The 27,949-nt window shown below is 38.1% G+C and overlaps 1 long non-coding RNA gene across 1 annotated transcript in view; it reads right to left on the bottom strand.

Moving 5' to 3' along the window:
- Nucleotides 1–23,513, bottom strand: part of LOC132250213 (uncharacterized) — a 49,832-nt gene extending 26,319 nt beyond the window's left edge. Inside the window, exon 1 of the long non-coding RNA XR_009461856.1 lies at nt 23,424–23,513. This is a non-coding gene — a long non-coding RNA (uncharacterized LOC132250213). The remainder of the gene's footprint in view (nt 1–23,423) is intronic.
- Nucleotides 23,514–27,949: the final 4,436 nt, after the last annotated feature.

Below are 27,949 nucleotides of genomic sequence, written 5' to 3'. Positions count from 1 at the left end.
TGGTTATATCTCTTACGGGAGGTCTGTAATTCCCTACCTCAAACTGGTATAGAGTACAAATACCTGCCAGATAACAAAGACTGTATTAGTGTATAACTCAGAAAGGAAAGCTTATACCTTCTTTGAATGAGTTAGTCTTTAAGATTTCTCCATTCCCTTCCTCCTTCTTGCCTATTAATTAACTTCTCTAATTTAACCACTTTAACCTGGACCTCAAGTGCTAGAGGCTGCAAATGAGAGAGAAACAGTAGAAAAAACCCTGGTCATACTTTGTTCATTCTCTCTTTGAACATCCACTCTCTGCCCCTGTGTGACAGGATATTGGACAATATGGGCCTATAGTCTGACCCAGTAAATGGCAGTTCTTATGTTCTTAACCTCCCTGGATATTCCATTGCTGACCTCAGAGTAGCTGTTTTCAGACAATGAAACTAAAAAACAACTTGAACAAGAAACTGAGGAACAAAATATCATCCACAGACTGGATTGTGTTTAAGTATGGTATAAACTAAGACTCCAGATACTTATCCCATTACCTGAATTAGCTTGTATAACTTTTATGTCCCTCAGTGGGTCAACTACATTATTTTTCTGTCTTTTATCTGCCTGGTCTGTCCTAGCAATACCCCCCTGTTTTCCTCTCTCTTCCCTACCCTATGGACAAATCTCCATTTGCGCTTTATCACACAGTAGCTTATTTTACTGCACATTAAAGAGGTCCATAAAAAGCTATGCAATTATGCTAAAGCACAATAAAATAGGCTACTGTGCATTAAACGTCACTTTAAAAAATGCGCTTTTGGTGCTGCGCATTAGGACAGCCTAATGCGCATTTAGTACCTCACATTGGAGGTACTAAATTTTAGAGCTGTGCAAAGCTTTGGTCCCTGATTTGATTCAGTAGAGATTTGGCCTAATTCAGTGGCTAAATCTCTGAATCCAAATTGAATCAGAGGACCCTTAAATCTCTCTGAATCAAATTGGAACCCTCCGAATAGATTTGGTGAGATTCGGCGATTTGGACACAGACACAGCTTTAAATGTTTTTTCTACATACCTTGTGGTACCAGGTGGCTCATGAATCCTGAGATGGTGGGGCTGATGGAGCATCCCAAAGGAGCAAGGGGGGGGGGGGTCGGGGGGTCCCCGCACACTTGGCAGCTGACCTGGAAGTGGACCAGAAGCACTTCTAGTCCACTTCCAGGTTTGCTGGGGAGTGCACTGGGCCCCCCCACCTCATGCTCCCTGGCTCAGTGACTGGTGCCTCCTGGGTCTGGGGGGGAACCCAGGGTCCCCCCACAGCCAATTGCTGAGCGGGGGAGACATGTCCCCCCCTCCCCCCTCCCCGTGCACTGCCCAGCAGACTCGGAAATGGACTGGAAGTATTTCTGGTTCACTTCTGGGTTCACCACCGAGCATGCGGGGACCTCCCCCCCCCGTGCTCCTGTCAGATGCTCCCTCCACCCCAGCATCACAGTGTTCACAAAGCATACCTTGAGGTATGTAGAAAAAACATTTAAAGTTCTGTCTGTGGCTGAATCGCTGATTCTTCAAATCAGCATTAACTGTTCAGATTCAGATTTGGCTGAATCGAACTGGGGACAGTGATCTGAATCAACGAATGCAATCACTGCCCCTGATTTGGGCCAAATCTGAATAGATTATGGCCCACTTTGCACACCCCTACTAAATTTAATATGCATTAGGAGAAGTGCATTAATGCACATATACACAAGTCCTTTGTATTCTAATTATTGCTTCCTATTTAAAAGTTGTTTTTTGAAGTTCCTTCACAGCATCTGATGAAGTAAGCTGCTGCTTACAAAAACTTATGCACCTCTGATTTATTAGTCTATAATAGTGGTTCTCAACCTTTTTAGATTCAAGTCATCTCCTATTCAGCTTGAGGCACTCCTCAAAAATGCCAGCTCTTAATTTTCACTTGTTTTTTTACTATATAAAAATAATGGAGCAATTTGTCTATTGCAGAGAATTTGGAAAGACCACAAAAAGTCAGGATGTTTTTAACAATATGAATTCTGATTTGAAATCTCTGGGTTTATCTTGTGAATCATGTCTGCATACCTAACAGTGTTAAAATTGTATGGCAACCCATGGCTCTCTTGAAAGGATCTCAAGGTATCCCAGGGTACCATGGCACCCTGGTTGAGAATCACTGGCTTTTAAGGGTGTGTGTCTTCATGTAAGCCTTAATGCCTATTTTAATGTGCATTAAAATGTCAGAAAACATACTTTTTAGTTAATGCGCATTAAGAGGCTAATGTGCGTTTTCCTAATACCTCACAATGGAGGTACTAGATTTAATTCACATTAACTAAAATGTGTTAATGCGCCTGTAGATGTGCCTTAAGGTGTAAAATCTATGTCACCTTATGCCTGTAATTTAAAAGCAAGATAAGGTTCTATATAGATATAGCCACTAGATGGCAGAATTGATCAAGTTATTTTAGTACTGGATAGGACATGCACAAAAACAGATGGTTTAAAGAATAGATACCAAGGAGCAGCTGGTGCTTTCAGATATTCCTCAAATAATGTACCTGGGTTACTTGTAAGCACTCTAAACTGATAGAGACTATTATATTTGCATATCACTTAGAAAAGCAGCACTTTGGGGACTGGAAGCAGGGCATCAGTTAATGCCCATTGTGAGATTTTTTTCTAGGAGCGTGCCTTTGAAGGGCTTTACTTCTGGAATTATTGGCTTACATTTGATACTCAGATATAAGTTTTGGTGATAGATCAGGTATGTTCCACTTATATTCCCAAACCCTTTTGTTCTGAGAAGTATCTGTTCTGAACTTAACCCATCTTTATTTTGCAGATAAAGGTGACATACTGTTACAGCAAGAATTGGTTTTTACAATCTCTTACCAGCAACATCTCTCAAGGAACCTATTCCATACCATGTATTCCAGTGATACTTCCTGTAACAGCAACAGCCATGCAAATGCAACATACTACCCAATAGGGCTGTGCGAAGCATCGGTAGCTGATTCAATTTGGTGGAGAGTTGGCCCAATTCAGTGGCCAAATCTCCAAATCCAAATCAGGAGACCCTTTAAACTCTCTGAATTTAATTGGGACCCTCTGAATCGATTCAGAAAGATTTGACAATTCAGACATAGGCATAGCTTTAAAAGCTTTTTCTACATACCACAAGATACCAGGCAGCTTGTGAACACTGAGATAGTAGGGCAGATGGAGCTTCCCACAGGAGCGAGGTGGGGACCCCCCTACCACACTTGGCAGCAGACCCAGAAGTGGATCAGAAGCACTTCTGGTCCACTTCCAGGTCTGCTGGGGAGCACACTGGGAGACCCCCCCATATCCCCTGGCTTAGTGACTGGTGTCTTCTGGGTCGGGGGGCACCTGGGGTCCCCCTGCAGACAATCACCAAGCCAGGGGACATGGGGGGGGGGGGCATGCAGTCAGCAGTAGACCTGGAAGTGGAGTGGAACTATTTCTGGTCCACTTCCGGGTCCACTGCTGAGCACATGGGGGGACCCACCATGCTCTTGTGGGACGCTCCATCTTCCCCACCACTGCAGCATTCATGAGCTGTGCCTGGTACCTTGAGGTATGTCGAAAAAACATTTAAAGCTGTGTCTATGGCCGAATCACTGATTCTCTGAATCAGCATCGAATCTTCAGATTCAGATTTGGCTGAATCAAATCAGGATAGTTATCCGAACCAACAAATCAAATCACTGTCCCCGATTCTGGCTGAATCCAAACCTGAATTGAATAAGTCCCATTTTGCACATACCTACTACTCAAGCATCCACATATTATTACTAATAAATGCCAATTGTACTCTATTTCAAGAACTGTTTCCTAGGACATTAGACTATATCAAATTATCAACCACTTAAAGTAAGTGGCAGGTCACTGGCAGTTTAACATTTAATAGGTACATGATATCTCTCTTAAATTTTAGCTATCATCTCATCTAACCTTCAAATCCTGATACATGCCCCTTGAGACAGCAAATCTCAAACCATTTGGAAGTGAAATCTCAAAGTAGCAGGGTTTATTGATGATTTGGTTTCCTTTGAGAGAAAAAAAAATATAACATAGCTCATTACCCTAATCATAGGTTAATGTTCACCTTTCTGTTCTCTCGCTTCCTTACTAGACTTCTGTTAGTTTATTTTGTATACAGCCTGCATACAATTTTACTGCTTGTGCATGCATGTATTACATTAAGTTGCTGCACACATGCATTACATATGTAGTGAATTCATACACACAATACATTTTCAAAGCAGCTGAAGGGATTTGGATATCCCATTACTATTATTTGGTTGAGAAAGGTAGTTAACCATACTGGTGTGAAGTTAGGCAGAAGGCAGAGCAAGGTGGCACCTCAGGGTGCTAGTACATGTACAGTAAGTCTGCTCTGATTTGCTTTAATTACAGTGCTTCAGAACAGACTCAATTAACTGAGTCTGCTGGAGCATAGTAATTACTGTGCTCCAGCTGATGAGCTTTAGTTAAAGCACCCCCGCCGCCATTTTTCAGTCGGAGGACACTGATACATGAGATGATTCAGGCACTTTATTTAGAGTGGCTCTCAGAGCCTTTCTAATTAAAGCACCCCCTCTCCCACTCTTGGAGCATGTGTATAACCACCCTTAAAGACTAAGTCATTCAAAAAAGCAAAATCTTTCTTTTCTGAAGGAGTGCCGCCCTGCCTTGCGTTCTGCCCTGCCTTGCGTTCTGCTATTATTCAGTTTGGTATCAAAATCCCTTAGTAGGGCATGGCCAACCAATGGAATACATGCCACAAGTGGCCAGACATCTTCTATGTGTGGCACATGGTAGACTGGGGAAGGAACAGGCAGAATAGTGGTATATAAGCAGAAAGCAGAGGAGGATATCACGCAGGAAGCAAAAGGGAGGAAGCAGGAAGCAACACAGCAGATCATGTAGAGACAACAGCAGATTGGGCAGATGAGGGGTTTGGGGCTAATTTGTGGTACAGCTGCCAAAAAGATTGGTCCGCACTGCCCTGTGTAACCTTCAAAACCTCAGCCCAACACGTATCCATTCTTCCATGAACAAGGGCACACAGACTATTGAATAACTGACTGTTGTTCAAATGAACAAGGATAGGGTCCAAATGTACTGTCACCAGTGTCACTGTTTAAGTGATTCAGCATCTATCTGGAGTAAAGCAAGATGCCATTCATGTTAATTGTAATATATAAACATAGCTGAACTCAAGACAATCAGGAGGTGATTTATTTTTTAAGCTGAAGAAAAGGTCTGTGTAGATATACTGATCAAAATGCGAATATACATTTATGTAAATGTTTAGTGCCTGGAATTCCTAGCAACTAATCAAAAGAAACAAGTGAGTATATAGATTTTTAACAGAGGCATAGGGCATTGGTGTTTTGATTATTTTGTAATAAGCATACACATACCAGATAGTTACAATGATTGCTTTCAATTTATACACACACACACACACACACACAGACATATATATATATATATATATATATATATATAAAAGCTAACTTTTCCAAACAAAATTCCAGAAGAAGGGGTGGTTAAATGAACAACTAGATACACTGCTTTACGCTCAATTAATCCTTATTTTTTTAGCCACTGCTCCTCTTTCTACCTCTAGCTTCCTGTTTGCTTTCACATGGACTACATTAATGCCTGTGCTTTTAATGATAATCTCACAGGTGACAAGGCACCAGGACTTTAGTAGCACTGAACCAAGGATACTTCAAATTGTATTAGCTCCTTCATCTCTTTCTTTGCATTTCCTCTCTTTCACAGTGTTGTATAACTCAGGAAGACACCTATTAATCCTTTCTGTTTTTAAAAAAAATCTCCAAACAGCACTTTGCTATAGAAAAGATACAAATTGATTTTTAGTTTGACACTGTTCCATCCTCTTATTATTTAGTATACACAGTAAGTCAGCACCTCATTCACTGGGATAACTTCTAAAGATGTACGCTAAACTGTCAAGACTTTTTGTCTATAAAACTCAGCTCTTCTCTTCTTAATTACATTTCTTGCTAGTCCTCTGTATTTATCAATCACCTACTGTCAGCAATATGCACTCATGAGAAGCCTTACTTGTCATATGAAATAATTGTTGGCTTGCCTAGTACGACAGAAAAACTACAGTATGCACTTGTCTTACAGGCAATTTCCAAAGGATTATCTCAAGGAACTCTATCTGTTTTCATTCTAAGGCTGTAATAGTGAACCATAGCCTCCATTCTGAGAGTCAGGTCTGTGTATAACAAGTCACTAACAGTGTATAAGGAGGCCTATAAGATTTACCCTGCCTACATTTATAATGAAAGTTTGTATAAATGATTGGCTATAAACAAAATCTTTTAAAAATTTTTTGACAACTTTCTTGATAAATTTAGAACAGGTCTATGAGGTGGCTATAGGCTAAATCATCTTATAGCATTTTATTTTAATGAAAAAACACATCTTAAAAATAAATCACCATCTAAATTTCAAATAATTTCAGATGTAACATAGTAAGGAAGTGAAACCTTCAGGACAAAGCTGTCTCACAGACTATTCAATCTTTTTTGTTATTATACCTTGACTAAAAATAATAGACAACACAACTTTTTTTGGTAGAGTTGCTGCAGTGATGTTTTCAGGTGTTTTCTTTAAATTTGATATCTATTTATTGTTCTTTTATTCCTAAGGAATAATAAAATGGATAGGTCTGAATAGGACCTATATTAAGTCATCTGGCTCAATAAAGACCTGAACGGATCTTCTTGATTTGGGGCTACATATAGATATTTTTATATCATTGTCAGGAGGCACTCTTAAAGACTGCAAGTAGTTTTTTATTGTGCTATTAAAAATGATCCAAACATTCTTACAAATTGAATTTATCCTTTGTATCTGTTTTCAACTTATCCATGCAAGGTTGGAAGTTCCAGCATTTTGTTGCAAAGTAATCTGAAAAAGGTTTTCTGCTACACATATATTTCTATTTGAGTCTTGCATGGGCATTGTTTCAGTACATACTCCAAATAGTCAATAAATGAAATTTAAAATTTAAGCTGTATTAATTAGACCCACATAGAAATTCCTTTTTCCTTTCCTAGATGAATTGGCTAAACTCCTAGAATCATCTTTGTTTTGCATATTCATGCATAAAAATTCAAAATGATCTTTCCGAGAATATTTTTTACAATTATAATTATATTTTGTTTATATGAACATGCTTGACAAACAACAATAACCAATTCTTAAAGTAAATGAGGCAAATTTCTTAGAATGATTAACTGACATTTATAATGTGTGTACCACCCCTCTTCACAGGTGCTGTATTTATTTTCTGGCTTATTTTATCATGACAAGTTTTTATTTATTATTTGAACTGTTTCTTTTTGTCTTATAAGTACAAAGAAAGTCATTTTGGCATTCTTTTAAATCTAAATCTATTTATTAAAAAAAATAAAGAACTGCATGGGGAGGGGAAAGAGGCACAGAAAGAGAAAGAGCACTGTCTTGACCTTCAACAAGAAATGCATCCAGATAAGCACAGACAGTGTAAGAAAAAACCTTTAGCTAATCTTGGGTAGCTTAGTACTCCCATGTGTACTATAGTACATCTCAGTCTAAAGGGATTAAAACTATTCAGCCATACAGGTAGAAATTCATACTGGAGAGCTGCAGTAATTTCTTGCCCCCCACTCTTCCCAGATATCACACAATTATGGGTGTTTATCTGGTTAACAACATAAAGTCAAATGTTGCTGTGGTGCAAATTTACAATGACTCCACTAATACTAGTGGAATTACTCTGAATTATAATAACATGAAAGAGTGACATATTTATGCCTTTACTGTGTGTCTATTGTGAATAATTACAGATTCTGAATTGACACACCCAACTACGTGGGATTATTGGCCACAAATTGTGTAAATTATATTCAACCCAGACAATAAAATATAAGATTTTTTTTCAAAGATTCCTGTCACTGGGAATAAGGTGATGTGGAATTGTTTGCTCAGACTTCCGGCTCTAGGTAGGAAATGAGGAAGGATGCGGCCTTCCACAAAGATGGCATGGTCAAGGGCTACTCCCTTATGTTGTATGCTCCACTCCAAATACATTAAAAAGGGAGGGCAAATACGGAGCTTTGCCTAGTTTGAATCTTCACTAAGCATCTCTGACTACAGAAATCTGCATGGATTAGTGCTCTGATGGAGGTGATCACTCCCTAGAGCAGTAGTAGGCAACCCCTGGCACGGGTGCCAGAGCATGACATGTGAAGGCATTTTGCTTACCATACACATCTCATGGTGGATAGTGAGGAAAAGGCTGGGGTTGCACTGCCACAACAAGGATCAGTCCCCTCATTGCTCCTCTGCCCCTGCCACACCAACATCTTACAAGTCAAGGTTGTGAATGTTTTTGGAACTCTGCCTAAAAACACTGCCAACCCTTGCCCTAGAGGATGATCCATACCTATGAGGATGACTGGTGACAAATGTAGTGCATCTGACCCATTTGTGATATGGATGTCATTTTGTTATCACACTGACAAAATGTATATATTGGATCATATGGCTTGCTTTGGTATTCAGGTTAAGCACTTTGTCCAGAATGATTTGTTTCCAAAGGGATCAGATATCTATTATTGTAGTTTTATTGTGCTGCTTATTTTTGTAACTGCATTTTGAGCCAGTTCATACTAATATCATCAGCTGTCCCCATCATGGTACATTTTGTAATATAGCTCTTTTACATTTGAGCCAATTGTTACAGTTGCATGCAATCTGTTGTGTAATGGATCACTCTGCGGCCTAAATGGGGAGGGCAGGGGGTTATACAGCAGCTCTATAAACATTGCAACCTCCTTAAATTGAACATTCAACATCACTGACCACTGATGGCTGTTCACATGGCAAATTTGTCTGGAATTTATAGTTTGATCTAGATTTATTTTCTACTTTTATATTTAGAATATATCTTCAACAGCTTTTTTCTCTCTGACTTCTTAATTAAAAAAAATGTCACTTAAGGCATGGGCATCTTTTGAATGCCTGGAATGTGCTTAAACATTGGATTCATAAAAAAAATTATAATAATAAAGAGAAGACTAGGCCCACAGCATCCAGTAGCTCATTTGTGAAATAACAATGAAGGGACATAAAGGCTCTGAGGAACAGGGGAATGAACAGTAGTAGAAAGGCCTTCCTATAATAGAAAGTAGAGTTGTGTGAGGGTTTTCTGTTTTATCAGTATAACTGCTTAAGCACATATAGTTTAATTTTGATTATAACAAAAGATATTTCCTTCCGAGTTGCTGAGGTAAGATTTGGTACCTGTAGAATGATATCCAGGGACCCTGGTTTTCTCCGATAAAAAAAAATCCTCAATTTTTGGATTTAAAAAAAGTAACCCCAAATCCACATTTTTCTGTGATTAAAATGAAACACCACTAACATAGGTATATATATCTATAGATAGTGGCATTTGATTTTAATCATGGAAAAATGTCATTTTAGGTTACTTTTTTTAAACCGAAAATTGTGGATTTTTTTTTATCAGCGAAAACCAAGATCCCTGCTGATTTCAATAGGAGAAAAAGAAAGATTGCTGAAAGAATTCCAAATCATGAACATGTTGAGGTTTTGTCATTTGTTTTTGTCCCATGAAATGAAACTATTCAGAAGTTTTCATAAATATGAACATGCGCCAGATACATGTGACCCTCCTTATAACAGCTAATAGCCCTGTAGTTATGGCATTTTTAGGTGTGTGGAAGACCAAGTTCAAATTCCCTCTCTGCTTTGTTGAAAGCAGCAACTAGAGCAGGGTTGGGCAATTATTTTTGGTTAAAGGCCACTTACTGAGTTTTGGGAAGCCATCAAGGGCCGCAAGGCAGGCAGCCAGGGGCAGATAAATATTAATTTTCTAAATTTTTTAGGGGCCCTGTGGGCCAGATAGAATAGCCTGGCAGGTCACATCTGGCCCGTGGGCTGCATTTTGCCTGCCCCTAAACTAGAGTATGGGTCTTCTACATGCCAAAATAATTTCCTGCCCTTTGGGTTATGACATCTGTCTCTCTCCCTTTGGATTAATGAATTTTTAATTATTTATGCAAAATGAAACAGCTCCTGCAGGAGAGCTTGACTATAGCCAGGTGACTGCAAAATTAATGTGAGAGACAACGGTTCACCCTTTGATTATTAAGGAGGTACAGCAGACAGCTGATCATGGATCTTCCGCATCCTAAGAAGATGACCTAACCACCAAGCTAATGGTTAATCTAGCCAACATTTTTAACCTAGACCTGAAAAACCTTCCTGACAAAAGTTCCTTCAGAGTGATGTGTTCCCAAAGTGGAATAAAGTTTCACTTTCCACAAATCAACATTTCCTAACAACAAATTTGTTCCACTGAAAGACTCCCAGTCAGCCCTACTTTTTAATTCACACCATGTCCACAGATTCTATCTGCCTTGGAAAACTACAACAAAAGCAGCAACATATCCAAGCCCAGGTAATGAATTCCACCTGCAGGACTACAGCTTAACCATGCTTGGCTCCCTGCACCTTTAGCCAGCAGCAACTTCTCTGGCTCTTTTCTAGGCCTGCTGTTCCACTTCCAATTCAGAAATCTCACAGCCCAAAGCTACACCCCTCTGTAATTCTATGCTGATTGTGGTTTAGCCTTTTGGAAGAGCCTTAACCTGCCTAGGGAATTTAAGAAAAAAAGTCCCTTCATGCTAATATCGGTTCTGCGGTAGTTGTAGTAACATCAATGAGGGTTTTATTTTATTTTTTAATCTAAAATTCCCTAGTGTAGACACAGCCTGTGTTTGTTGATCATCACACCCTCAGCTTCATTCAGCTGTTCATCAACACAAAAGAAAATGTTTGAAATCTTGGAACCTCCTCCTCCTTTCACAAGAGCTGTGGGGCTTCTTTCAGTCTGAACAGCTCTCATCTATTCCTTGCTTAATTACCTTTAGGCTCTGGGCCATTAACCCCTTGGGAAAATTCTTGTAATGTTTGTCATGATTAACCTTTCTAGCGTGCACTGCTTGCCTGGGATACCAGAATAATTTATTAAAATGCATTTGTTCAATACCTTTGGTATAAGTAGAAATGAACCAAAAGTTTTGTTGTTTTTTTTGTTACAGAAAATACAGTAGTGATAGAAATTAAGTTTGTCACTACCAGGACAAAACAGGTTATCTCCAGGACCAGTCAATTTAACAAGCCACACATCAGGCCTGTGCTTACTTAATTAGAAACATACCAGTTGTTGAGGAAACACCACTAAAGCTTTCTCAGTGATGCAGGTATGATTCAACATCTGTTCTTCGCTGCACATTCAGTGCATACAACATTTAGTACTAGAGTTACCATCCTTTGCCTGTCATTAGGACTGTCAAACAGAAAACAGCTGCACAGTGTCAAAATGGTTGAAAGACAAAGTGGATGACAATCCCTTCCACCATAATGTGACTATTGATCTTGGTCCTGGATATTTTTCTGTATGAGTATTATAGCCAATTTGCCAAGAAATATATGCTTTCTTCTTTAAAAATAGGTAGGTTTTGAGCAGCATGAGAACTAATGAGAAAACCCAAGTTTTCCTTTTATAAATTAAAATAGCAATAATAAATAAATACAAGGGAGAGCAAACTTTAAAGCATTAGTGAAGGAAATGAATAAAGGAATTGTCATCTAAGAGACTTAAAAAAGAATTCAGTATTTTAATAGTCTCTTTCAGTGTTGTGGTCCAATTTCAAAATAAGAACCTCAGTGAAACTGGAAAAAATACATTATTAATTGTAAATGACTGCACCCACAAAGAGGCACTTACATTTGCAACCATGATTTGTACACATAAATATTGTGCTTGAAGTGACTGTACATTAACTGCTACAGCAGTTTAGATACATCTATGAATGCTCAGAATATGAGGAGCTGGTATCAGAAAGCCATTTGCAGAGTAACTGAAGCCAATTTTAACAAATGCATGGAAAACAACAATGCATATCCTATATCATAGCAAATATGATTTCAACATTTTCACACCTCTCAATACTGAGACACAGGAAAAGGATTCACATTTCAGAGCTTCTGAGCTGTTTTGAATTGAAGCTGCAAAGCTATTCTGAAAGTCAGGTCAGTTTGTAAGGTGTCTCAGTATGGATGTAGGTACTTAATGTAATGCACCCATGTTTGAAATGGGGCGTTTAATTGTGTAAGAAGACTCAGCTGCATCCCAAGACAGTTTAAACACTTTTGGTTTTCAATTGTAAGATTCTTAGATAGAATAACAGAATTTTCTCTTATTGCTTTTAAAACAGCCAGTCTTTAACCTGAATCTGAGGAGATTTTGCTGTATTATCTAACCCAAAGAATACATGCAACAATGAAGAGATAATTGAATATCAGATAAGATCCATGCAATACGAGAAATGAGGCTGAGGTGATAGAATTGGTCTTTTAAGTGTATTGGATACAGTTACTTAGTGTTAAATTCCCTTTTCGTAAAGGAAGGATAGTTTTATCCTACAACTGGATGTTGGAGCTGCTAGACAAAGTGAGACTCTACAGAAGGAGACCATAAAAAGAGGAAAAAAACATAACAAATGCAAAGAATTTTGCTGCACTCTATAAAGTCCTCACTCCTCCAGGAGAACTGCAAGATGAGAATACAAATCAAGAGTGTGGCCTGACTGTACCATGGTCTTCTGGGAGATGACAGGTTATCCTTATGTGTTGCTTCTTCATCAATAACAGATGAGCTACTATTTCTTTCTACATTTGATTTCTCCTTCCCCAAAACAAAAGAAGAGGGTGGGGTCCAGGAGAGGGCAACATAATTCAGACTCTACTGCATCTACAATGTGTACTGAATTTGTCTAGTTTGGTTTCTTATCTTTGTAGACTAGTGTTCTGAATATTTTTGTGCACTTTACTTGAACATGGCAAGAATTACTAAAATAGAAATGTTTACTATGAAGTAAGCCTGGCAACATCTCAGGGATAAAAATGAATCAGACAGCTCTTTAGGTGAATAAATTGATGATTCTCTTTCTACTTAAAGCGGGGCTGTCCAAATGCTGAGTGACGGGGTACAGGCCACACACTGTACTGTGAAGCCTAACCCCCTTCCAACTGAACCACACTGGTGCCCTAGGGCTGCCCTGTGTTATATCGTATTGGTATCCCCCTATATCATGTTGTGCCATGTTGGCCTCCCTGCCACACCATGTGGGGTTCCTATGGTTCCCCCTAAGTCTGCTGGCTGTCCCTCAGTCCTATGGGCCCTACTGCCCTGAGTTGAAACAGAGACAGAAGGAGGTACAGGGATGTTTGGACACTCTGGTAGCAGCAGCAGGAGCAATGGAGGGTGCAGTAGTTAGACTGGGAGCTGGCGGGGGGGGATGGACACCACAGTTTAACCCCATGGAGGCCAGATCTGATGTGCAGACCACCAACTGGACAGCCCTGATTTAAAGGGGTAATAGGAAATAAGACCACCAGTTCTATGTTACTGAATATTTCTGAGCCTCATTAAGTGTTATTTTTCTTTCCAAAAGCCCATCCAAGAGTTGGGGGGGGGGGGGAAGTGGAGGGGGAGGAGTGACAGGGAAAGGGAAGAGAGACAGGCAGAATAAATTTTGGCTAGGTGTTTAAGTCATTTGAAGTTTCAATAGCAATTACTATACTGGTAATAAAAATTATGTTTTCTGGGAAAAACAGACATTCTCTTTTAGTTTTGACAGTAGGATGAATATGCATGAAGCACTTGACCTGACAACTAAGAAAAGTTAATTTTGTGGACTGATTTTCCAGCAGACCTAATGCAAATCCCTTTAATGCTGTCTCTGCAAACGCTCTCTCATCTAATTAACTTTAAATTTATGGAGTAGAACAGATATTTAATTAGGATTCTTTAACTTCCACTTATTATGGCATTCAGATGGCAGAAGGATTTATATTTAAAGATAGAACTGGAGGGCCTACTAAAGTAGGAGCTGAGGACGTTGGGCCAAATTCTTTCCAACCTATTACACATCTAAGTGGACTTAGAATTGCATTTAGGCATCTATTTCATCATGTTCAAGTCCTGAAAATCCATTAACACATCTATACCTGTATTTACTAATTTTTTCCACGATTAAATCTGTCTGTCTATCTGTCTATCAATAGATATAGATATATCTATATTTAGTGGTGTTTCATTTTAATCTCAGAAAAAAGTGGATTTTGGATTACTTTTTTAAATCTGAAAATTGGGGATTTTTTTTATCAGAGAAAACCAGGATCCCTGATGATGAATTTCCTGCATTTGAAAACTTGTCTGACTATCCCAACTATACAATCAGTCTAATAAAAAGTATCACCCTAAGAAATCCTTGATTCTCACATAATTCCTGGACCATCTGGGCTACAACATCACTGTAACACTATCATAATCCATAAAGGCATATAGGCACATAATGACTGGGAGGTTAGATGGGATGACTGGATTGGAATGAATAGGACATTAGACAGGGATTCTGGATTGAATGCTAGAGGGAATTAGAGAGATAAATACTTTTGATTATCTGGGCTTTTGGTCTCTAACTCTTCTATGGAGACTAACAGTCATACAACAGAATTAGTCTTTGTCTTTATTTATTTATTTTTTTCATTTCTACTGCTTCCTTTAATCTGGGAAGTCACATTGACTGAAAAAGTGCCATATTTTCAAAATACCTAGAACTAAAGTGGCTCTTTATTGAGTACCAAAATTCTACACCTCTGCCAAAATAGGTGATACTGATAAAAGTAAAACAATGTCTAAAATGGATCATTATATTGATGTGAATATATTGGTTTTTGAATAATTCCATTGGAACACATTTTTACTCAGCACTGTGTCACGGGATGGGGTCCCCAGGGAAGACCATGACACCCCTAGGGCTCTGTGACCATGCCAATCTTGCCCAATATGCACCCTTTTTCTTTCCTGCCATGTCTTGATGTAATTATAATAAATAGGGAGGCTGCCCTCGAGTTTACACTGGACATGGTCCTGATGGACCCTGGTGAACCCTGTGGGTTCTTGGACTCCTTTTGGGAAAAAGGTTGCCTCTCGGGACACCCTCAGCCTTATGGGCTAGATTCATGGCTCTAAACCACCCCTTTACCACACCCCAAGCCTCACAGGTGGCATTCACACCTTGTCTCTCTCTGTGCCCCCTGGTGCTGGGCTCTCTGCAGCCCTTTTGTCACTGCGCCCCCTGGCACTGGGGTCTGCTCATCCCCTGTCACAGCACCCTTTCTGGCGCTGGGGTCTGCTCACCCCCTTTTCACTGTGCCCTCTCTGGTGCTGGGGTCCCCACCCTATAGTGGGCCCCCAATGAGGCCCCCTCCTTCCCCAATAGCCTCAGCTCAATCCACTGGTTTTACAGCAACTAAAATATGAGCCACCAGGCTATAACATATTATAAACAGTTCAGGGTGTGCTCTGTCCCTTTCAAAAGTCAAGCTACCCTCCAGGACTAAGTGCCTTGTAGGCCAGGGTACCTGTTGAGGTCCTGGATCCCCATTAGCCCTACATGCCACATATCAGGTAGCCAATGCATCCCTGGGCAATTCTTCCCTGGAGGTTCCTTCCCTTGGATGCTGCCAGAGAACTAACCCCTGCTGATCTCAGCCCTGGGGTTTATATGTGCTCAGGGCCCTGCGTTCTTCCAGTCAGCTGACCAGGTGCAGCTGCAGGCCAATTTACTCATTATCCTGTTGCCATAGTAACCTGCACCTGTGGGGCTTCTGTCTGGCTCTTAGGGCCCTCTTCCTAGGCAGTTTCTGCTCTTAAAGGAGCAGGCACTTTAGTGCCCTGTGACACACTGTACCTGAGTGTGTCTGTTTTTAGTGGAGGCTCCTGGGTTCTCAGCATTTTTCAAGTGACAAATAATTAAAGCTACTATGCTTTCCCCACAGTAATGACTAAACTACATGACAAACAGGTGAAATTCTTCTGGAGAAAAAGATTTTGCTACTGTACAAGAGATGAGATTACAAAAGATGAACCATTTTTTATTCAAAATTGAAAATTTATGAAAATTGTAAGTGTGAGTTTGTGTGTTTCAAGAGAGCAGGAGAGAGAGGAGAGAGAATAAGAATGGGGCCCTCTGGTGATATAAAAGAGGATTTCAGTTATAACAGAGCAGAAATAGAGTTTATAAATATGTTTTGATATGGAGCATATCTTTTCTTTTCAGAGAAGATGACTGATTTGCCATGAAAGTTCCTTGGACATTTTAAGTCCTATGGTGCTCCCACAGTACTCACTTGTCACTGTTCCTTTAGTTAAAAGGACAGGACCTGGTTGAAAGTCCACTGGATTCATTGGCAAAGCTTCTTTTGACTTCCATGTGTTCTGAATCAGACTTTTAATCAACATAATCATAACTGAGAACATTTCAGGTTCATCCATGTAGAAAATTCTTGCCATGCCTTTGGATGTACTATGTGTATTTTAATATAACACTGAATTCTGCAGATCTGATGGATGTTGATATATGGATATATTAATATTTTACATGCTGAAATATATATCAAATACCATATTTTTATTTATTGGGGAACATAGAATACTTTTTTTTACTCAGAAATGGTCTGAGAAAATTATTACTAAAAACCTCTTACAGTTCTGTGAATGGTAATCTTTGAGAAAAAGAATAGAATGGGGAAAATTTTAGTCTGCTTTACAAAGCTTTTATTTTTGAAGAACCATATTTGACAACTTATTTCTTGACAATCTCCTTATCAACACAGTATAGCAGTACAAATATTTGAAATGTGACTGTACATCTTTTCATGTGTGGTGTAGCAGTGACTGCATCAGCAGAAATACTTCAACAAAACCCTTGTGTGATAGCTTATTGAGCTGAAGTACTTTTCTTTATATTACTGAACTGAGACCTGGGTTCAGTTGTCATGATCTCCAGGTTGAATCACATAAATTGAAATTGGATAATACTGTAGCAAGTTATGAAATTGTTGCAATGTTATTAAAAGTATTCTCTGTTTGCTACAGGTGGTGATTTTATTCAAGGATGAGTAGAAGAAAAAAAGAAACAGGTGACTTCAAGAGGAAATTAGACATGGTGATTGGATGGAATGTGCTGAAGAAAAGTGAGAAAATTTGTACCTGGCAAAACTAATATCTAGCCATCTGCATATCTTTTAACTGTGCAATAGTAGCATCTAGAAAGTGAGGAGAAGAAACATGAAGTAGATTTAATTCCATAGAGAATTAAATCTGAGAAAGCTTTTGAGATAACTGTTTTTATTTGCTTCTAACTCACCATGATGTTTACTCTTTTCATGGGCTAAGCTATAGTTTCTGAATGATATTGTGTAAAACGTATTTATTTGTACCACATCAAGAGCTATTGCACTTCAAAGGCACTCAGAAACTATAGGCAGGGGAGGAAGTAGTCAGATAAATGAAAAAACCCAGTAACGATAGTAAACAAGGGGCTAGGCATCAAGTGATTGACTCACCAGTCTTCCCTATCTCTCAGACCTTGCCTTGACGCTTCTGTTCAAAGAACAGAATCAAGAGCTCTTGGTCTGTCAGTTCCTTCTCTTGGTGGACAGGCCAATGAAGAAGGCTCCTCAAGTATTGAACCAGAGTATAAGGAAAGAGGGCCCTTTCTGCATAAGGAGGAAAGGTAAAACAACCTATTTTCATGGGAGAGGGAGGGTTATCTGCCTTCTTCCTACAGAAAGTCATCACTGGGGATGTCTACACATCTATATTAGTGTGTATGAATAAACTTTGGACCTTATTGCTCTGGAGTTTATTGCTCCCAGGTGTGCATCTTCATGTGCATTCAGGACTGCAGCACATGGAGCCAAGGTGGAGCAGCCCCATCTGGCAGGGGGCTCAGGGGATCAGCTCACCCAGGCTCAATGTGCTATTGAAGGGCTGGGGAACAAGGTGCTTCAGCATGGGGCTAGCCAGCAGGCAATCCCTGCACTGAGGCACCCTCATGCCTCAATCAACTGGGGCAGCATCACCACATGCACTGCTAGTTTTTTACTCCACAGCAGGATAGTACTTTTATTTACAAGTACTATCCTGCTGCAGAGTAAATTAATTTACTCCAGCCTAAAAGGGGTGCATGTGTAGATGTGAGATGTTTACTGCACAGCTAATTAGTCTACTTCTCAGTAAATGTCTGGTGTAAATGCACCCACTGAAAACCAACGGAGAGATTTAATCCACCAGTGTTCTGTCCTTACCCTATGAAGGCAAGGTGAAAACTAGGGAATTTCTCTCTGTTTTTCCTGTATATTCCTAGTTGGAGAATGAATATTTTAAGCCAGATCCTATACTACCTATTTGGTGGTTAGGTACAGACATTCAAAAAAATCCAAGCCAATTGATTTAAGTTACATGGTTTTCTGTAAGTGACATGATCAGTAGTGAACAGAACACACATTCGCTCTTTCTTGTGGGGAGCAAATCTTAGACCAGGTTCCAGCATTTTTAAACCAGTCTATGTGTGCTGAACTTCTGTTCTATTATGGGTATAGACCAGTTTCCAATGACTTATACCAGCAGAAGTGTAATATCTGTACCTGGCCAGCATCTAAGCAGACTTCTGTAACTAAGGGGGATTCTATTCCATCCTGTTCAAGTCCTGAAAACCTATGTACCACCATTTTACCCTTAAGATTGTGTTAAAAAACTGCTGTAAGGAGGATTAAGAGCCACCTAATTGTTGTAATAGTTTTTCAGGGACTTGAGCAGGGTGGAATAGGCTTGCATTTAGTTCTAAGCATCTAAGTTCACTTATCTACTTAATAGTGGAATAGAATCTGGCCCTTTATCTCTGTAAAGACCTGAAGTGTCAAGGTAGCTGGGAATATGGGTGATCTGCAGGGATCCTGCTTTTCTCTGATAAAAAACTCCTCAATTTTCAGATTTAAAAATGTAACCCAAAATCCACATTTTTTCATGATTAAAATAAAACACCTCTCTCTCTCTCTACACACACACACACACACACACACACACACACACACACACATATATACATACATGAGAAAACACTCTATAGAGTGATTCATTTTCATCATGGAAAAATGTGGATTTGGGGTTACTTTTTTAATCTGAAAATTGGAGATTTTTTTTATCAGAGAAATCCAGGATCCCTGGTGATCTGTATGCAAGTAATTTAGGCAAAAATAATGAAGAGCAGATCATATATTCATTTTAGCTAGAGGTGAGTAAATATTCACCTGAAGGTCAGCCTGTGTTGGCCCCAGTTTACAGCTGTAACTGGCTATAGTCACAGATATATCCATTCTAGACACAAAAGTGATGATACCACAAGTGTTGTGATTAATGCGGGTGTTAAACCTCAGAGCTTCCTGATTTAAAAGAAAAAAAGCTGATGGTATGGCATTTTTCAAGTTAGATTTATATGTCCAAAAATCATTACAATCCCAGTTATGTTGATGTTCAGGGTATGTCGCTGGGCTGATCAGTTCTTATGGATTGTTGGGGTGGGTTCCATGATGCCATGGTCAGATATATTCATCTTCATCAATTTTCAGGTTGAGAGGGTATGATTTGGCAAGTCCAGATGGCTCTGGTTTTTATCTTTTGGTTGTGTGGTTTACAGTTTTGTAAGATAAACTGTATTTCTTTTAAAATAGAAATGTAAATTAAGAAATAAGTAAACATTATATTTAGGGAGCTAAATATACATTTAGATACCTAACCTTAAATTTAAAAAACTGGGCATATTTTGGGCTATATTTGGATGACCTGCTTATGATCAAAATTTGGTATATTCAGCAAATGTATCCTTTGATTTGTCCATCCCTAGATGAGTCCACCTGTCACTCTGTCAACTTATTAGTAATCAGCTACTTAATAATGTAGGAATAATTGGCTTCCATGAAAGTGATTTCCTACTGACAGTTTACTCTACATTTTTGTAATTTAATTTACCATCAATTATCATGCTTTCCTATCCAAGAATATGGGCATACTGACAAGTCAATGCATGGTAAAAGGGAAAGGGTTTTACCATGCATCACCCATTCTGCTATAACTGTTTATGAATACATTCTTAAAGCCATGGTCGGTAGATGCCACAATAGTGTCATTTAACCTTCTTTCTTTGAGGAATAAACCACTATGGAATACCTTTAACTTACTCCTTGATAACAGCATACATATAAGCAGTTATCACAGAGCAGGTGATAAGCCAGGATCCTGGTTTTCTCCAATTAAAAAAAAATCTCCGATCTTCAAACTAAAAAAAGTAACCCCAAATCCACATTTTTCCATACTTAAAATGAAGTATGAACTAATATTTTATATACACACACACGTGTGTGTGTGTGTGTATGTATAGATATATAGATATATATATCTATACATACACACACATACACACACACACACAAACACCCCCCCACACACACACACTGGTGTTTTATTTTAATTGTGGAAAAATGTGGATTTGCGGTTACATTTTTTAATCTGAAATTGGGGATTTTTGTAAATCAGAGAAAACCAGGATCCCTGAATTGATCAGTCCTTTCTGAAAATAAGCCTCTTCACAATGTCTCAGGTTGTGCATCTAAACATGAGGCATCCAAAATTATTAATCAGTTGTAAATAATTAGGTTGAGAGCTCACTGAGGGATAAGAAAGAAACCGCTCGTGGAACACTTATTATACCTGATCTTTTATGATGGATTGAAATTACAACAAAAATGGAAGTACCATTACTTCGACTCTCTTAGAGTGTAAGTCAGAGATTCTCTCAGTATGAATGAAGTTCTAAGAATATTATGGAAAATGAAGCCCACAGGATGGCATTAAACCTGGATACAAAACAGCAATAATGCTTTAGCCAGCTTTCTTTAGCATTTTCTCTAACCCAATTTCTATTTAAAACTAACTTCAAAGAGCCTTTTTTTTGTAAACTACATCATTGCAAAGTTCTCTCTAAATCATCCCAATGCTTTTTGGATGCCATTCACAGGTTTGAACAAGTAGAGCATGTATCTGCTTTATCTTAATCCTTAACCTTACACATGACAGTGAAGAGCAAGTGTCTTATGTTCTGCATCATATATTTAATTTCTAAGAACTTTAAATCTAATGGAAATGACAAAAGCAACCGACATATCTATAAAATAGGACATCAATCAGATTCTCCCTGTGTTTGAATCATAGTAATAAAGGGAACATTTTCAATAGGAAACTGTCTTTTTTTATTTATAGATATTCAACTCCCTCCATATCTTTTTCACTATATGAAAACAGGGTTACAGATCAATTGATTTACCATCACAATTGATTAGATGACTCTGCTACTATCTCTATTGTGACAGTAGACAGGCAGTCATATAGATCTTTCATTAGAGAAGTCATTGAAAAGCTAAGGTTCATTGCATGCCTAAATGGCTTGTAGCTGACTCATTAGGCCATTAACTAACCATTAATATTGTTTAACCTCAAACCTTACAGATAAAATAAATTATTGTCATGTTATCCAAACAAAATAACCTTCACCACCTTAACAAGTATATAATTATGTGAATTTATTACCATCTGATTCCATTAAACTGAGGGGTTCATTGTCAGAAGGGAGCTGAGTATACAACACCTTCAGGATTAACTCTAATGGGATTTAGGTGCTTCAATCACTGATACACTCTGCAGTACAGGAATCCCATAGGGTCTGAACTTATTCATTTAATGTCTAGACACAACTATATTTTGAAAATGTTATTTCTTCTTATAGTGTACTGAGTCACCTTTTATTTATATTTAAATGTCTCTATATTTTAAGCATTGGTTCTATTTAGGAAATGGCTCTCTCCTTCTCTTTATGCCACCTGAGCTCAGCACATGCCAATCAAATACAATAACAATAATCAGTAACTAACTAGGAAGCAATTTGAATTTTTACTTTTAAGATTATTTTTCTGGTTCGTGACTCATATGTAATATCAGTACCATACATGATTATTAGTATCTACATAAATATATTAAACTGATTTTAAATGGTAGTAAACCCTACAGTTTAAAAAACCCCAAGGCATATGTTTTTACAAATAAAATAAACTTATGTCAATGTGCTTCTCTTGGGACAAAGCCATTAAAATCCTTTTTATTATCAATAATATAAACAAAATATGCTGCAAGTTTTATAAGGACCATAATATAAGCAAAACAAAACCAAAACAAGAAAACCTCTTGAATTACTGCATTGCTGATATCCCAGCAGGTCAGCTATAATGAATGCACCAGTTCTCTCACACAATTTTTTATAAGATAACTTGCTTTAAAGTGAAGCAGTCAGTAGACCCATTTGCAGGCACATTTCTCCACAGGAAAAACAACCATAATACAACATCAACTGTTTCTTTTGGGTGTAGAAGAAAAAAACAAGTTCTAGGAAAAGAATAAACACATACATTTACTAGCAGATGTGCAAAAAGGAATAAAAATGGGATGGAATTTGCAATAAGAGCAAGATATAAATATGGTCTACAGTTCCTATAAAAGAGTGGTCACAAAATCACAACGTGTACCATACACTGAATGCACTAGTAAATGTAAATTAGCTTTGCTAATCAATCTAGCAAGGAAGCAAACCTTATGTACATAGTTATTGGACTGAAATATTGTAATAAAATGTCACTGGCCAAGCCAGGTTGAAGCATAATTTTATGTTCTTGTAATGCAGTACTTAGAGCTCATGCTACTCATGCCATGGTAAAGATTTACAGATTTAGTGCCTAGACTGAATACTTATCTGCAATCCATTTTAGAGAACAATATGATTTGAAAATATATCTTTCAAGTCACTTATTTTGTGAAATACATGGATACACTTTTCAAGTTAAAGTAAAAGCTGGTGGCCTTTAGAAAGGGCTCAGATTTTATTTCGTTTGGAATAACAATATCCAACTCACCTCCCAATAAGACTGCTTTGGATACTTAAGAGATTTTGATTTGATAGTAAGGTACATGTTATAGAAAAAGAGGTAATTCCCAGGGCCATACCTTTCAAATACATTTTAATTATTTTCAATGCACTGTAGGAACAATGAATGATACATGACCATGGAATCATGCAAATACTTCTTAGATGAATATATGTCCTATAGCCTAAGGCATGAAAGAGGTTGGAATTAGGGGTGTACGAATTGGGCTGTATTTGATTCAGATTCGGCCTGAACTGAGGACAGTGATTTGATTGGTTGATTCAGATCACTGTCCCCGATTTCATTTGGCTGAATCCAAATCTGAAGATTTGATGTTGATTTGGAGAATGAGCAATTCAGACATAGACACAGCTTTAAATGTTTTTTCTACATACCTTGAGATACCAGGTAAGGCTCATGAACACTGTGATGCTGGGGCAGATGGAGCATCCTACAGAAGTTCAGGGAGGGGCCCCCTGCATGCTTAGCCGTGAACCCGGAAGTTCACCAGAAATACTTCCGGTCCACTTCCGGGACCACCAGGGAGCGCACGGGGGGGGGGGCGGCATCCCCACAGCTTGGCATTTGGCCATGGGGGAACCCTGGGTGCCCTCCCAGAGCCAGCAGGCACCAGTTGCCGAGTCGGGGGGGGTTGCCCCCCCCACGGCACACTCCCTGGTGGACCCGGAAGTGGACTGGAAGTGCTTCTGGTCCACTTCCGGGTCTGCTGACAAACATGCTAGGGAGCCTTTCATGCTCCTGTGGGATGCTCCATCCACGCAAGTATCTCAGCATTCACGAGCCTTCTGATACCTAGAGATATGTAGAAAAAACATTTAAAACTGTGTCTATGTCTGAATCGCCAAATCTCTCTGAATTGATTCAGAGGGTTCCAATTTGATTCAGAGATATTAAAGGATCTTCTGACTCAAATTGGATTCAGAGATTCAGCCACCGAATTGGGCCGAATCTCCGCTAATTTGAATTGGGACCAAAGCTTCTCACAGGCATATATACTTCTGTTGAGTTAGGTGTCATAATATACTAGGGTAAGAGCATGGTGCCATATTATACAATTAGAAAATTACTTTAAAAACTCCTAGTTAGCTTTTTGTTATATATATGAAATTTGTTGTCCAGCATCCAGTTTTATTCCTAAAATGATGAAGAATGTGGCTTAAGTGAAAAGTATGAAAAATGACTCCGTTCCAAGTTTACCATGTTTCATTAACTTCCAGCTTGCAAAAAAAAAAAAAAAAGTTTGCAAAACTGATAAAAAGCTTACACAATACCACATTCATCTTCTGAGATAAGAACATATGAATCTATGTTGATAGATACAAAAAAAAGGAATTGTGACTTATAAGTTTAGGATGTTAGTTATGAAGCTCAGTGCTTTTTTAGGTACTATACAGCTCCAGGTCACAGTTCAGCAAGGGTCTTATGCATATGCTTAACTTTAATCAAGAGAGTAGCCTCAGTAAATTCAATAGTAATGGATTTAATGATACTGGTTCTACTGGTTCATTCAGTAAAAACCAACAGTAGCTAGTAATTACAGACTGGTTGAAGAATTTTAGTAGAGTCTTTTTGAATTTCCAGAAGTAGAGATGAAGTGGAAATGGTAAATGAATGCCAAAAGTTGAACACTGGTAGGACTCAATTTTATTCCTTGGGCTCCTAAAATACTTCTAAAGAACAAATATTTTGCCTTTGACTTTCACTGTCATGGATTTTCAAAACAATTTCCTGGAGGAGGATACATTCAGATTTGCCTAGAAGCCCTTCGCCTTACTCTGCCCTCCTTCGGCAGTGTAAAATGAGCATGTTCTGTGAAGCCACAGTTTAGCAAGGAACTTAATAGATTTATCTGTTTCATAACATGCATGTGCATAAGCACCTTATGGAATCAAGATCTAAATTTGCAAATAATAAGTATGCACATTTCCAGAATGTTTGTTTGCAGCCTGTTATTGCTCTTCCTTCATGCAAATATGAAAAAGTAGTTTTATTTGCATAGGAATACCCCTCAGCAGTGGAAAGGAGGGGAAAGGTTTTCTGGGAGGCCATTGATAAAATGTTGATGGCATAATTTAACATGCATAAGCAAAAATAAAAAAAAGAAAGATCACTAAACTTCTTTGATCACGTATAAGCAGACATTCCAGGAAAAAAAATGAACATAAATTTCAATTAAAAATTGAAAAAAATAGTATGACACATTTTAATAGAATTTTGGTTTTATTTCCTTAACAGTCTGGTTTTAAAACTGTTGTTATTTTGCTTTTCCAAAGAAAAATGTCTTCAGGCATTTTACCGTACACTTAGTTGTGCATTTAATGTGCCAAATACAGCTACAATTAATCCAGAGACATTTAGTTAATGGATCTGCAAATAGAATACGTAGGTCAAAAACTGAATCCAAAGGGAAGTTAGAAATTAATATCAGCTTCATCTGTTTTCTCATTAAAGGCAGTGCACTACCAGAAATTATAATTAAATAAGGCTCCTGTAGACTTTGACAGAAAACTTTTTGAATTCCAAGAGACACCTTTCAAGTGAACTGCTGTTTGTCTTGTCCAACTGCTGATAGCTTTGACAGAAATCCCTTTCATTTGATTTTTTTATACTGAAACAGTTCCTTTCATTTGATGTTTTTATTTTACAAAAATTAGTTCCAAATAATTTGAATCAATATTATTTAAACATTAGTTTAAATAAACAATGACAACAGTCTCATATGTACAACCTGTAAACACAAATCTTGTTGAACTAAGTTTAAACCAATTCTACTGACTCTGGGAAGATGTTTATGCTAAATTTGGGTGCTAGATTTTTATGTTGAACTTTGCTTAAGCAAAGGCTCCATTTACACTGCAGCTCTTTTTAAAAATTCATTTACTATACTTCTGGTCTGCTCATTTCAAATTGTGCTTGCCTGATATGAGCAGACAAAGCCAAACAGTATTTTTAAACTGAGATAGCTTGACCCGTGTCTTTACATGAAGTTTTCAAACAGTTCCACTGGTAAAGGCTTAGTTTAGACAGGGTGTAAAAGACATGAAAAATGGATCTAGCTACAAAGCTCACTACTGGCTACATGTCTGAGGAGGCTCAAGAGTGTATGTTATGCCTTCTAAAGCATTATGTATTTGCAATAAACAGTTGAAGCTTACTGTGACATCTGCAGCAATTTCTTGTTGAAGTGTTAGTTTCTCCGTTACCTGCTTTATTGCACTCTCAAGAAGTACTTCTGCTTGTTGTACAAGGCAACAAAAACTTCAGTTAAGCATTTTCAGTAACTCCTCCCTGTTGTTTTTCCTGGTTAGTAAGAATATGAGTGGAAATCATAAAGCTAAGAATAAAAAAGTAGATAAATATGATGTTTTGTAATTTATGTTTTTTAAATTAAAGGATTACATAGGTTAATGGAATATTAAATTCTGTCCCCCACATAATACATTACTATTATGAATAACATACTGAATGTGACCTGTCAAAAATGAGGACAAATACTGTTTTGAGGTAGTTTCTTCTTCATCTGACACTATAAAGGAACATTTTAGTTCTTGTCTTTGCTTTCAATACCTTGCATAGGTTCTGTTCCTGTCCTTACTTATGAAAGAATATGAGGAAATATGAGAGAAGCTAGGTCTTTTGATGGTATCTTTTATTGGACTAACTGATGTAATACTTAAGTTGTACTTGTTTCTTTCCCAGACCTGAAGAAGGGTATTTTGTGCCCAAAATCTTGTTTAATATCTCTCTGAGGTATACGGTTGATCCAATAAAATGTATCACCAAAAATTCTTACTTATTTTCCCTTGTGTCTTATGCTGTGAGACCCTCTCCAGATTTTCTTCTCCAGTTCTCTTTGCAAGATCAGGGATAAATTCACTCAGCTTATTGCAGTAAAGGAAAGTCCATTTTACTTACTGACTCTAATACTTCATTTTACTGAGTTACTTGACTGCATGGAAGCTACTATGCCATCCTCTCTCTACCAGGCCTATGATCACAGTACTCTTCCATCTCATCTGGTTTAATATAAAATTATTACTTTTGGGGTATATATGTGTCTGCTTTGAAGGGTGCTTTTTGGGCTGTATATAATAACGACTTAAGGTTCCTCAAATGATTAAACTGCAAAAGAGGTTAGGGCGGAAGTGGGGGAAGAAATTCCACTTTTCTATTTTTTTCCCCTAAGGACTTGGGGACAAACTAAAGAGCACAACTGGATAGACATGGAAGCAAGGTTATTTCCAGTTTTCAAGGGAAATCTGTAATCTCACACTGAAACTATTCCTTTTGGTAAATAGTTTATTTGCCAAAAAAATACACTTTTGGATCTACCAAAACTAACTGTGACTTTGGGGCAATTTCAGCAAATAGTTTCACCTGAAAAGAATCTGAAGAAAAACACAACAATCATCAAAACCATTCAACACTTTGAAAACATTTTGGTTGGGGAATAGATTCGCAAAGGATATTGGGCACCATTCACCTAGTGAGAAGTTCTTTCATTATAACATTTCTTAACTCCTGTTGAGAGATCATTCATTAACACATGTTCATTGACCATTGCCTAAATCATATCCAGGATTTGAACTAAGCTCACCCATGTCCTATAGGAATGTACTAAACTCTGGGCTAAGGGGGTTTTTTTGGTTCTTGTTTCAATGTCCAGTACCAAAAGTTGTTCTGGAGTTCTGGAATCAGAACCTGGTTGCCCATGTTACCCTACCAAGGTAAATGCCCTAACCAACAAACTAGTTTTGTTCCCATTCTCTCTGGCTCAGTTTCCTGTTTTTCTATTAAAATGTCCAGAAATAATTTGTTTTGAGTTCAACCCAACAAAAATATTTTCAGTTCATTGAAAATTCCAAATGATTTTTTTTTTTTGCATTTAAACCTACCCCAA

Source organism: Alligator mississippiensis, chromosome 1 (assembly GCF_030867095.1).
Source record: "Alligator mississippiensis isolate rAllMis1 chromosome 1, rAllMis1, whole genome shotgun sequence".
Lineage (NCBI taxonomy): Eukaryota > Metazoa > Chordata > Crocodylia > Alligatoridae > Alligator > Alligator mississippiensis.
The sequence above is the reverse complement of the archived record's forward strand: the minus strand, read 5'-3'. Positions and strand labels throughout refer to the sequence as shown.